Raw genomic sequence first — 14,608 nt, 5'->3', positions numbered from 1 at the left:
TTAGCTATATTCCTTTAGACTGAGGACCAACCTTTCTCTTTTATGGAAATGCAGATTATACTCATGTATGTTAACAGTAACTATTCAAAAATTAAGAATGAATTTAAGGAGGCAGATGGAAAAACAAGAGAGCAAGTAAAGAGATCCCAGCTTGCTTCGTCACATTATTCCTTCATTGGATTGATTAGATAGTTATTGCAAATAACTATCTGGGCAATTCAATGATCACAAGTGACCCAAGAAAGTGGGTTTAACATTCTACACACAAAAAATATTACATAATAAATCTCCTTACAAAACACTACACTACTTATGTTTTTCAATTTTATACTTATATGAAATTGAAAAACATATGTGGTGTAGTTTTTATAAGGAGATTTATTATTTAATATTTTTGTGTGTATGTTATGTTTTTGTGTGTAGAATGTTATACTTACATGAACCCCCCCATGAACCACGGACCTTGCCGTTGGTGGGGAGGCTTGCATGCCTCAACGATACAGATAGCCGTACTGTAGGTGCAACCACAACGGAGGGGTATCTGTTGAGAGGCCAGACAAACATGTGGTTCCTGAAGAGGGGCAGTAGCCTTTTCAGTAGTTTCAGGGGCAACAGTCTCGATGATTGACTGATGTGGCCTTGTAGCACTAACCAAAATGGCCTTGCTGTTGTGGTACTGCGAACGGCTGAAAGCAAGGGGAAATTACAGCCATAATTTTTTCCCGAGGGCATATAGCTTTACTGTATGGTTAAATGATGATGACATCCTCTTGGGTAAAATGTTCCGGAGGTAGTCGCCCATTCGTATCTCTGGGCGGGGACTACTCAAGAGGACGTTGTTATCAGGAAAAAGAAAACTGGCGTTCTATGGATTGGAGTGTGGAATGTCAGATCCCTTAATAGGGCAGGTAGGTTAGAAAATTTAAAAAGAGAAATGGATAGGTTAAAGTTAGGTATAGTGGGAATTAATGAAGTTTGGTGGCAGGAGGAACAAGACTTCTGGTCAGGTGAATACAGGGTTATAAATACAAAATCAAATAGGGATAATGCAGGAGTAGGTTTAATAATGAATAAAAAATAGGAGTGGGGGTAAGCTACTACAAATAGCATAGTGAACACATTTTTGTGGCCAAGATAGACACGAAGCCCACGCCTACTACAGTGGTACAAGTTTATATTCCAACTAGCTCTGGAGATGACGAAGAAATTGAAGAAATGTATGATGAGATTATTCAGATAGTGAAGGGAGACGAAAATTTAATAGTCATGGGTGACTGGAATTCGGTAGTAGGAAAAGGGAGAGCAGGAAATGTAGTAGGTGAATATGGATTGGGGGGAAGAAATAAAAGAGGAAGCAGCCTGTTGCAATTTTACACAGAGCTAAAACTTGGTTCAAGAATTGTTAAAGAAGGTTGTATACAGAGAAGAAGCCTGGAGATATTGTCAGGTAGATTATATAATGGTAAGACAGAGATTTAGGAACCAGATTTTAAATTGTAAAACATTTCCAGGGTCAGATGTGGACTCTGACCACAATCTATTGGTTATGAACTGTAGATTAAAACTGAAGAAGCTGCGAAAAGGTGGGCATTTAAGGAGATGGGACCTGGATAAACTGAAAGAACCAGAGGTTGTACAGAGTTTCAGGGAGAGCATAAGGGAACAATTGACAGGAATGGGGGAAAGAAATACAGTAGAAGGAGAATGGGTAGCTTTGAGGGATGAAGTAGTGAAGGCAGCAGAGGATCAAGTAGGTAAAAAGACGAGGGCTAGTAGAAATCCTTGGGTAACAGAAGAAATATTGAATTTAATTGATGAAAGGAGAAAATGAAGCAGGCAAAAAGGAATACAAACGTCTCAAAAATGAGATCAACAGGAAGTGCAAAATGGCTAAGCAGGGATGGCTAGAGGACAAAAGTATTTCACTAGTGGTAAGATACAGGAAAATTAAAGAGAGCTTTGGAGAAAAGAGAACCACTTGTATGAATATCAAGAGCTCAGATGGAAACCTAGTCCTAAGCAAAGAAGGGAAAGCAGGAAGGTGGAAGGAGTATATAGAGGATCTTGAGGATAATATTATGAAAATGGAAGAGGATGTAGATGAGCACTGAAAGACCTGAGTCGAAACAAGACCCCAGGTGTAGACAACATTCCATTAGAACTACTGACAGCCTTGGGAGAGACGGTCCTGACAAAACTCTACCATCTGGTGAGCAAGATGTATGAGACAGGCGAAATACCCTCAGACTTCAAGAAGAATATAATAATTCCAATCTCAAAGAAAGCAGGTGTCGACAAATGCGAAAATTATCGAACTATCACTTTGATGTCACAGCTGCTAAATACTAATGTGAATTCTTTACAGACGAATGGAAAAACTAGTAGAGACCAACATCGGGGAAGATCAATTTGGATTCCGTAGATATTTTGGAACACATGAGGCAATACTGACCCTACGACATCTCTTAGAAGCTAGATTAAGGAAAGGCAAACCTATGTTTCAAGCATTCATAGACTTAGAGAAAGCTTCTGACAATGTTGACTGGAATACTCTCTTTCAAATTCTGAAGATGCCAAAGGTAAAATACAGGGAGCGAAAGGCTATTTACAATTTGTACAGAAACCAGATGGCAGTTATGAGAGTCGAGGGACACGAAAAGGAAGCAGTGGTTGGGAAGGGAGTGAGACAGGGTTGTAGCTTCTCCCCAGTGTTATTAAATCTGTATATTGAGCAAGCAGTGAAGGAAACAAAAGAAAACTTTGGAGTAGGTATTAAAATCCATGGAGAAGAAATAAAAACTTTGAGGTTTGCCAGTAACATTGTAATTCTGTCAGAGACAGCAAAGGACTTGGAAGAGCAGTTGAATGGAATGGACAGTGTCTTGACAGGAGGATATAAGATGACCATCAACAAAAGCAAAACGAGGATAATGGAATGTAGTTGAATTAAATTGGGTGATGCTGAAAGAATTAGATTAGGAAATGAGACGCTTAAAGTAGTAAAGGAGTTTTGCTATTTGGGTAGCAAAATAACTGATGATGGTCAAGATAGAGAAGATATAAAATGTAGACTGGCAATGGCAAGGAAAGCGTTTCTGAAGAAGAGAAATTCATTAACATCGAGTATAGATGAAAGTGTCAGGAAGTCGTTTCTGAGAATGTTTGTATGGAGTGTAACCATGTATGGAAGTGAAATGTGGATGATAAATAGTTTAGACAGGAAGAGAATAGAAGCTTTCGAAATGTGGTGCTGCAGAAGAATCCTGAAGATTATATGGGTAGATCACATAACTAATGAGGAGGTATTGAATAGGATTGGGGAGAAGAGAAGTTTGTGGCACAACTTGACTAGAAGAAGGGATCAGTTGGTAGGACATGTTCTGAGGCATCAAGGGATCACCAATTTAGTAATGGAGGGCAGCGTGGAGGGTAAATATCATAGAGGGAGACCAAGAGATGAATACACTAAGCAGATTCAGAAGGATGCAGGTTGCAGTAGTTACTGGGAGATGAAGAAGCCTGTACAGGAGAGAGAGTAGCATCGAGAGCTGCGTCAAACCAGTCTCAGGACTGAAGACCACAACAACAACAACAACTTATATGAACTGGCCATATGAAAATCCCCATATGAAATATTTACATATGGTGTATTGTACATCGGCACAAAATACCACAAATTATATTTTTAATAAAAATAGGCATCATCATCATAAGTGGTTTTCTGTTTATATAAACAAACATTACATTCTACAATACATATCATTTTATAAAAGTCCTCTCTTGCTTCAATGAATAATTTATTATGGGTTGCAAAAGTTAAATTGGATTGCACCTTGCAGTTCATTTTCAAACAGAAAATTTCACTTTTCCAATGTTTAGTATATTGTACAAGCACTTTCACTCTTTTAATGAGATTTAACACTTTTTCTCACCAAGTTGTCCATGCCATCAGCATGTCCAAGTGACAGTTAGAAAGGAAATGCACTGCTGTCAGCTTCCTTGGAAGTGGTTCTCCTCGCCACAGTACATGAAAAAATTAGACAAAGTACCATACATGAGTACATTCACTTTTACTTCTAATGAAGTCTAAGGAAAAAAATGTCTCACTCTAATGGCAAATGACAGTCATTACTTCATAATTAAATACATTACATAGTTCTCATAACATCACAATAATTAGCACTAACATTGACTATAGTACAAAAGATGGGGACAAATAAAACTTTTAAAATTAAGTGCATATTACACTACAAAACATCACTCTAGCTCATAAATCTGTCCAAAATGGTTTAAACATGAAAGATTTGGGTTTCTTTTCCATTTACAAACTCACTCAAAGGCCAAGACCTGGTTTGCAATTCATATCATTTATGGACTCATCATCTTGACGTTCAAAATATGTACATTGCCTCTAGCAAAAACTCAAAATGTGCAGTAGATAGATATACTAATCATTACAATATGAAAAAGAATAGTCACTATGACATAACTTAACTACCACTAAAATGAAAACTCTTTGATCCAGTCATTGTCTTACTTCTCCACCCAACTCTGAGTACTACTGCCATTAAACCAGAAAATTAAGTCTGCACAAAATCACAAAATGTTACCCAATTGTTGACCTTTTTAGAATATTCACATCACTCTAGCACCACAGTTATCAGTTAATCAGCAAAATTACTTTTCTTCATTCGAGTATTACCACTTTAAGCTCATAATTCCTAAGAAAAAATAGAAGTTTTTGATAGGCTACGGATCCAATGATGCAGCATTATATGACTAATATGTCACTAATGTATTTCTCTTTCTGTTAAGCTCCCATTACTGATCAGTCAAGATTATCACTTAGAAAAACTATTATTTCAATGTATTCCATCAAATTGCTTGAGATTCTAGTCTGAATGGCGATATACATACAAATCTTGCTTTTATCCCCAGAAACATTACTCCAGGTAACTAAGTTTAAATTTTTATTTCCTTAATGTTAGACAAGGCTGTACCATGACACACTTCTGTAAGTAGATAGTTATCTCAATACACTGACTTCGCTGAACACAAGCACTTCTATTATACCACAATTAATATTAAGACCTAGTATTCGAGATGGTTTATGCTGCATATGGCCTCTGCTGCTGCACCAAGTTATACTAACTTCACACATAAGCTGATTACTCCAAATGTTAATTACAGTTTTCAGATAATCTGCACCTTCTCCTCCACATGTGCTGACACCTTCTTTCTATTTACCTTACCTCTTTGACAGAAATTCTTTAACCGTGGTACGAATTTACATTCAACATATTTTGTAACACCAGAATCCTTTTCTTCCATCCTCTTATGATTCCATTACTTATCACTAACATGACCTAATATATACAAAGATAACACTGGAGATACCTTTTCCAAAATATTCCTATATTAACCTTTCATTTTCTGTTTATCTTACCTCTTTGACAGAAATTCTTTAACCGTGATACCAATTTACATTCAACATATTTTGTAACACCAGAATCCCTTTCTTCCTTGCTCTTATGATTCCATTACTTATCACTAACACAACATAATATATACAAAGATAACACTGGAGAAACTTTTTCCAAAATATTCCTATACTAAAGTATCCTTCTGTACAAAATCACATGAAAGTCAAAGATAGAATGTTTCTGATTCACTTATCAACTACATATATCATAGGAGAAGAGTTTTCCTGCCTCAGGAAACGAAAAATTAGACAAAAGGTTGGGGTAAGCACTATCACCACATAATGAATGCAACACAGAGTGTCGAACCCTCTACTTGTTTGTAGGTCTTACTTTTGTCTCAATGCACACTCCATTCTCCTAACAAAATCGATACTACCCAAGCTCAGAAACGGTTTAAACTGTTGTGGGTCAATACTCAAACATCTAATTGGCAATACATAGTGTTTCAGATCAATAATATTCTTTAATCAAAAAATCCTGTTAGTCTTTGAGTAAGCCAATTCATAAGAGTTGTCATGGGCAATGCGTACCACTCTGAAAGGACCATGATACACATGCGAAAACTTCTTAATCTTCTCATTTACTTTGCTATATTTTTCTTTGGTTTTCATGAGGACAAGGTTGCATATTCTGAAACTTGCTGGTTTCACTCCTTTGTCATTCCTTCTCTTCCTTCCTGCTGCTTTCTTTTTCATCATCTCGTTAGTCAATTTGATCTTTTTGTCTTACCTGATGCTCTCATGATGTTGCTGGGTTTCTCATTGAACATAAGTTCATATGTGGCACATCCTGTTGATTTGTTCCATAAAATGTGGATAATATTTTCAAAATGTCGAATTTGACTGCCCAAGCAGTGTGTTTCTTACTACAGTAAGTCCTGCACAGTCTATTAATTTCCTTCATAACCCTTTCACTCTTGTTACCATGTGGAAAATAGGTAGAAATCTTTGTTTTATCTTGTGTACTGCCATACAGTGTTCAAACCTCTCTGAAATAAATTGTGGGCCATTGTCAGACAAAATTGATTTTGGTACCCCTACATTGCAAAAGTAATCAGATGTCAACTTCTCCATTACAGTATTAGTATTTGCCTTCTTAATTCGATACAGTTTTACATATTTTGAGAATGTGTCCAAAACAATGAAAATATACTTACAACCTCCTGTAGATGGAGGCAATGCTCCTAGAAGGTCAACTGCTATAACCTCTATAGGTTCACTAGGAAGGTCAGACTGCATTAAGCCTTTTGATGTCACACCAGTTGTCTTTACTCTCTGACATTTATCACATCTTTCTAGTCTCTCCTTAACCCTTCTCCACAAGTTGTTAAGTGTTACTGTCTCCTGTATCTTAGCTACTATTTTCCTGATCCCATAATGTTCAGAACTCTCATGCAAGTAGTCAATAAATTTATCAACATGTTGGTCAGGAAAGCTTAACTTCCAGTCCTGATCATTCAAATTTTTCCTCCTAAAAAACAACCCTTTGTGTATAGTATAGTACTGTTTCACCTTTGGAATGTAGTAATACTGTTTAACCAACCTTAAATTTGTACCCTCATTCTGCTACCTTCTCATTTGCTTGCAAATTTTCCTAAGTTTCTTGTCCTTCACTCTCTGCAAATAAAGCAACCTTACTTTTTCTTGATGGTTCTCACTACTGTCAGTATCCTTCTTCCCTGTTGGCAACCTAGATAACACATCAGGCACAATATTGTTTTACATACCTTACCTCCAAATCAAATGGGTGGAAATACAAAGCCCGCCTAGTTAACCTGGTGTGTTTCAGCCTGCACTTCTGAAGGTAATTCAAAGCCTTATGATCTGTATACGCTATGGTCTTATGTCTAAGTAAATAGTACTCAAACTTTTGAAATCCAAATTTAATTGCCAAAGCCTCTAACTCTGAAATGGAATAGTTTTTTTCCATGTGGTCGTAATGTTCTACTAACAAAAGCAATGGTTTTGTGTTCAGCCCCCATCTCAATTGGAAAATTTCTATCCCCAAACCACAAAAACTTGCATACAGAAAGTCAGTGAAAAATTTGGAGGTCCTAGCATCTTATTATTTACTAATTCCTTTTTCAAACTCTGAGATGCATCTTCTGACTCTGTCCAATCCCACACCACATTCTGTTTCAACAAAACACCAAGGCAAGTATAGTTAAATCACATCTGATGTGAACTTTCGGTAGAAGCCAAACAAGCCATATGTAGCTTTAAGATCCTTCTTGTTCTTGGGGTGTGGGAAATCTGCAATGGCAGCAAACTTTTCTGCATCAGGATGTATACCTTCCTTGTTAATCCTGTGACCCAAAAATGAAATTTCGTTCTTTACAAATTCAGATTTACTTAATTTTAGTTTTGTACTTCATCTATACATAGCCCTCAGTACAACACTTACCTTCATGTAAAAATGCTGTACATGGCCTAGATTCCTTGGCCAAACTGATATTCCAATAGCCACAAGTCAAATCAAAAGAAGTCTGAAACTTACACTCATGGAACTTTTGCAAAATGTCGTCTATGTTAGCTGGTGTATCACTCGCCCCTACAATGATTTCATGTAACTTGTTGGCATCCAGAACCACCAGACTCCACCATTCTTCTCCTTTCCAACCACATGTGGGTTATTATACCAGCTGGTTGACCTTTTAATAATCCCCCATGAGACCATCTTTTGGATTTCTTTTCTCTCCGCTTCCTTTTCTGAAAATGGAATAGTATATTTTTTTCTGAAAAATGGTTCATGATCCTTAAATTTTAATTTGCACTCAAAATCTTTTACCAAACATGGGCTGTCTGAAAATGCCTTACTGGTGCTTTTAATTCCTCCCTTTAATTATCTGCAACATCTCCAATATCCTCAACTCCCTTTATTATTTCCAACCTTACTCTCTCCTCCTCCTCTTCCTCAGAGACCTGCCCAGTGGTCAAAACTCCTAATGGCAAATCTAATTCAGATTGCACACACTTGCCCATCTCTTCCAAAAATGATACTTCATACCTACTTCCAATGCACTTAAAATTAAACTTACCACTAGCAAAATCAATATTTATGCACCATTTGTACAAGCAATTAGTCCCAAATATTACATCAATGTTGAGATTTTGAATCACCGACAACTTGCACTCCTACAGCTGCCCTGCAAATTCCAGTTAATGGTACCTATCATTTCACACTCTTTGACAGCTTACCAGTTGCTTTAATAATTTTTATTTCAGAAACATGCATCACCACTATAACCTCTGTGTTCTTAATAGATTCAAAAAATGCCTGTGAAATGCCATTCAAGTCACTACCACTGTCCAGTAAATACTTTACATGTATACTTTATACACTTGCTGTTATTACAGTGTGCCACACTTCCTTTTAACTTACCATGTGTACAAGAAATTCTCATTAATCCTTTCCCTAGAAAAACTATCATCCTGCTTACCAAAACAATTATCAGACACAGTAAAATGACATAGCATGGGCCTCATCCTCATTACCACTCTCAAACTCCAACTCTTCATTAAGCCTAATATTATCCTCCTTTATTCTTTTTTACTTAACACATTGCCATAATTATAAATTCAAATATCTTGTCCTCATCACTGCTGGATTTGTCACTACTATCATCATTACAGCTACTGTCAGAACCAGACGTACTGTCACTTTCGTTCTCCTCAAATACTTGGCTAATTAGTTGACCCTTGTTTCCATTATTGGACCACAAAGCAAAACACCTGAATTTCTCGTGTTCTCTTAAAAATTTACCATCCATTTAGGTACTTTGGACATCCTCACCAACAGCAACACACTCTGTTTCATCACTTAGTTTTATTATAGTAACTTCCTCCTCTCCTTTTACATGATAAACATAGCTACATGCACCATCATTCAACATCTCACTAGAATTAGAATTTACTCTTGTCTTACTACTATCATTTACATTACCCTTAACTGTGATTACACCACATTTATATACATGTGGCTCTTCATGACTACGTGTTCTAGTGTGGTCTGAAACTGTAGCATTACCTAGTTTAAGTGGTTTGATCCAGAATTTCCATCTTCTCCTCCATTTCTATTCCTCAAATTTCTACTAGAATTAGTTCTGTTCATCCTATTTACCTGAAACACTCTCCCTGATTGATTATTATCTACATAATTCCTCCTACAATCTTCCACTGAGGGCTTCACCCTCTCCATTTTATCAACACAATTCAAAAAATCACTAATATTACCCCTAGGGCCAAGTACAAACAATTCTCTAACTTTCTGAGGCAACTTAGTTTCTAACTCTATAATTACTAATTCACCACCTATCTCTTTGTCCACATATTTCAGTTTGCTTATCCAAAACTGAAAGAAACCTTTCACACTACCCTTTCTAGAGTTAAATCTCTCTCCTGCTCAAAATTCTCTGTTGCAGCTCTTTGGACCAATACTGATACCATGTGGATAGATTCACACATTAAGAAGCACAGACAACTCTACATGCAAAAGGGATTGACGCCCCATTTGTCGTTCCGTAGGCGTACTGTGTTTCAGTCATTGTTGCCTGTTGCCACAAGTATACGACCTTCATCTTTATATTATTCTAAGTGGGACAAGCAACTGCCAAGTAATTGGAGAAATATACTGCGAGTGTAAACCCCAAGCCCTCAAGGTCAGTAACACTGTCAGAAGTCTGCGATACTTTAAATCTGACATTAGAGACTTTTCGTCCAGTGACATTTGCGCTAGCTTATCAGTATCGCAGAAATGCTGTACCTTCTGCAGTAAAAGGTGGAACATATTGTCTCTTATCCCACATTTACTTTGTATCCCTTCCACATGGAAGTGATGGAAAGATAAAACAGCTTATGTCATGCTAATTTGGCTTAACAACAAGTCAAGGGCAACTCTTTTTTAAATACTGGGACCCTATAGTTTTAAAAATTTGTTTGTCCTTCACCTGATCCTTCTGATACAGTTTCTGTTGCTGTCTGTACTTACAATGAGAGGCACTTTTCTTGTCCTGTAATAGCTTTGCACAGAATCTAGCAATCTGCACATTCTGATACTCCACAAGCTTTTTCTAGACACAAATAACTAGACTTAATTTAACTTCTTAATTGTCAAAGCAGGTCTGTGTTGACGATTTATATGAATCTGGCACTGATATATCGAGAGGTGAAATTGCCGCTTCTGTGCCATAGGATTGTTTTACAGTTTTAGATGTCAGGTTTCTCTTTATCGTCAGTTGAGGTGGTGGGATTATGGAAGTGTCCGATTCCACCCGCCTCCTTGCCGCGTGGCGTAAGGGTGTTGTTTGTAACATCATTACGGCGCGGAGTTTATTGGTTGGTTGTGTTTGTAGATGTCACCTTGTTGTGTTTGATAGTCACCCTGGTGGTCTATGTTTATGTGCTTAGTGTAAAGTGTTGTATTGGGTTTATTTGAGCTTGGGTTTAGGATGTAAGCATAAGAATTTCGGTGTTAGAATGGAAAATTTTAGATCTTAAGTGTGCTGCCTAAAAAGAAAATGCTATAGGACAGACTGAATAAAAGTATGCTGTCTGTCCTGTTTGTCGGCCAGTACAGGGAGAAGGACTTCTAAGTGCAAAGCAGGCAGTACTGACATTTTTAGGTTGTACCAAGAAGGCGAACACTATGAACAAATGTTCCAACAGTAATTAAACTTTATTCTAGATAATTAATTCCTCTTTTATTGCTATTTGGCGGTCATTGTCTCATCACTATTTACTGCCTGAGACTAACATAAGGTTATTCACACAAGATCAGATGCTGATACTACACCCATTTGCAGAGATGCATGACACAACTGTAATGTGGTGTGTAATGTCATGGTGAGGGTGGATGTTTTTGAGTCTGTCTGTGTTTGTAGATGGTGTGATGTAGTATTTGGTGCCGCTATCTCATGCTGGATGTTTGTTGGTGAGTTGTTTGACATGAACTGATTGTTTTAGATAGGTATTGGAAGAATTTGTGCTGGCATTCTGATGAGTTACTTTGGATTTGCATAGTATGATGGATTCAGAGTTAAATTTTTCTTTGTTCTTCATTTGTGTATAAGATACAGATATTTATGAGTAGGTGATTGCATGTTGCAATGGGTGACTATATGATGGTTGTGTTAGAGTTCCTACAGTTAGCTGGACTGATGGTGAACAGTTTTGGATTTTTACTTCTTTTCTCTCTCTCTCTCTCTCTCTCTCTCTCTCTCTCTCTCTCTGTGTGTGTGTGTGTGTGTGTGTGTGTGTGTGTGTGTGTGTGTGTGTGTGTGTGTGTGTGTGTGTGTGTGTGTGTTTGGGGGGGGGGCGGTTAAGTACTTCTGTGTTTTTTGTTTTATATTCTGTATATGGTATGAGTTTCTTGACTATAGTTGTTTGTGTATATTGAAACTGGTGATGTATTTGGAAATTAGTAATGATGCAACTTTCCATAATTTTCAAGTGTTCCTTGTTAGAGTGTCATAATTGTGTTGGATTGTGTTTGGTAGGTATCATGGCTATTGATGTACCATCGTTGTAAGAAATCATTTCTGGAGTTAGTCATGTGAGCATGGTTTCATTTGTTGTATTGTGGACTTTGTTTTAGACAGAGTAAGTGAAAGTGTGGATAATGGATTTTAGAATTTGAGATGTGGTTTTTTGTACAGTGGGTTTCATATTTTGCTGCCATTTTGGTCAAGTGAAATTTGTGTCATCGAGTTTTGAAGTTGTGTGCCAGTTCACAGTATCTAGGGCTTTGTTTGAGCTATACGGTTGAAGTAAAATTCACAACACAATGTTTTAGAGTTGTATGTTTTTTCCTGGTATGGAGGGCTTCTTTGGAAATACATAGGTCAGGTGAAAATTGTGGTGTTAAGTTTCTGAGCTGTGTATGGGTTATTGGTATTGTGGGCTTCATTTGAGATCTATAGACCACACATAGTTTTCGTTTTTGCAATTCATTTGTGTTAAATTTTAAGGATTTTGTGCACTTGATTTTTGGGTGAATATTTGTTTTGTAGTGATATCTTTGTTCTTACTGTCATATATTTCATTTGTCCCCACCAGAAACCCTCTTCTTCATTCAAGAGCCTTTTCAGTTTCATTCTGTTGCTGGTGTTAAATATCACATGTTATTCATGTTTGCTCGCTGGTGTAATGACTTCGTGCTCACCATATTGTACATTTCTGAAATGGATGTGTACACCACATTGATGACATTACTACTTAAAACACGTGATTCAAGTCATGACCTTCAGTTATGTCACTTTACTTTTATAATAGTTACAGCAGAGATCCCTTTATATAGACTCATTTTGCTTTCCAGATATGGTTTGTGTGTGTTTTTAACACTTAAATATAATACTATGTTCCAAGGATCATTGGTCCGCTTCTATCAAAATGGTGTATTTTACATTGGTGGATCCTGTAGTTATAGCAAGATGGGAGAACAAAACATGTGAACATTGAATGTGGTGAGATGTATGTGCAGTTCACACCTGGCCACAGCTGCCTAACTCCAACAATGCTGCAAACATGCAATAAGTATGTACCATCTGATGATGGTGATACAAAACAAGTCGTGGTAAATAAAGATTGAAAAATAATGCAAAAGGTGGCCAGTTGCAGTAATTTATGAAAACCTTTATTCATCACACTCACATTGTCCCACATATATAAGGGATAGATCTTAAAGTTTTAAAATTGTGTTGGTTCCTGTCAGAATATATTAGTAGGAAAATAACAGAAAACCTTTGTGGCTGTTGTTGAACACTTTCATGAGCCTTTGGAAGATTGAGTGACAAATGATTACTATGTTTTGATCTAAATTTTTATTATAATAACTTAGTCGCTGACAAACAACTGATATCACAGGGTTGTTGGTTGTATACAACGTTCCATATACTTAGAGTGAACAACAGCTGCACACACAATGAAAATGCAGCAAAACATATGTTCAGATTATTTTTATTGTTGTCTTTGTCAGCATCAGCGAGAAGTTCATCAGTGGGGGTGGTGGACAGGGCAATAGTTGGCTCTCCCCTTTCCGTGTCCTACTGCTCCAGAGAAAGTTGTGTGGTGCCTAAAAGTCAGTCATTATAATGAGCACATTGCTGCCATCCAGATGGCACCCTGGGCCATGGGGTGCACAGGAAGAAAACGCACACCAAACTGTATTTGCGGATAGCTGCCACCACCCTGTGCAGAGGAATGGGGTGCTAAAAACACTGGTGCACAGGGCGCGCACCATCTCTGATGCAGAGAGTCTGCCCCAAGGACTGGAACACCTCAAAACTGTATTCTGGAAAAACCGGTACTCGGAATGGCAGATCAGATGCGCTCTCCAGCCCTCCTCTACAGTACAGCGTGTGGAGACGGAAGAAGTAACAGAGAAAGAGATAGCCACTGCCTATATACTGTATAATGGTGCACTATCGGGGAAAATAGGATGAATATTGAGGAAACACCATGTAGGAACTGTCTTTTTCCCACCAAATAAAATGCAAGCATTATTGGGAAGCGTCAAAGACGATCTCGGTTTGCGGAAGGCCGGCGTATACCAGATTCCATGTCAATGTGGGAAGACTTACATTGGACATACAGTGTGCACCATTGAAGATCATTGCTGAGAACATCAGAGGCACACTTGACTTGGGTACCCCAACAAGTCGGCGGTCACATGACTCTGTTCGTCCAAAAATCACAAAATGGACTACCAACATACCAGGGTCTTGGCACAGACATCTGAATACTGGGACAGTGTCGTTAGAGAGGCTATCAAAATTCACACCAGGCAGAGACTCATCAACTGAGATTGCGGCTACAACCACAGCAGGGCATGGGAACCAGCATTGACTCTAATTAAAAACACACTCAGCAAAGGAAACAAACAGGCGACTAGGGCGGACGTGGCAATTACACCGACACCACCACAGACGCCAACGCCAGTGTCTCACCAACCACTGATGCGCAGGCGGGGACCATGGAGAGAACGCCTTGTGAGGGGAGGGATTTAAGATGGCCGCCTGCCCTCATGAGCTCAGCACACATGACGATGCCGACATGTTCAAAATGTTAAAATGTGTGTGAAATCTTATTGGACTTAACTGCTAAGGTCATCAGTCCCTAAACTTACACACT

Source organism: Schistocerca serialis, chromosome 11, assembly GCF_023864345.2.
Source record: "Schistocerca serialis cubense isolate TAMUIC-IGC-003099 chromosome 11, iqSchSeri2.2, whole genome shotgun sequence".
NCBI classification, from domain to species: Eukaryota; Metazoa; Arthropoda; class Insecta; order Orthoptera; family Acrididae; genus Schistocerca; species Schistocerca serialis.
Note: the sequence above shows the minus strand (reverse complement) of the source record.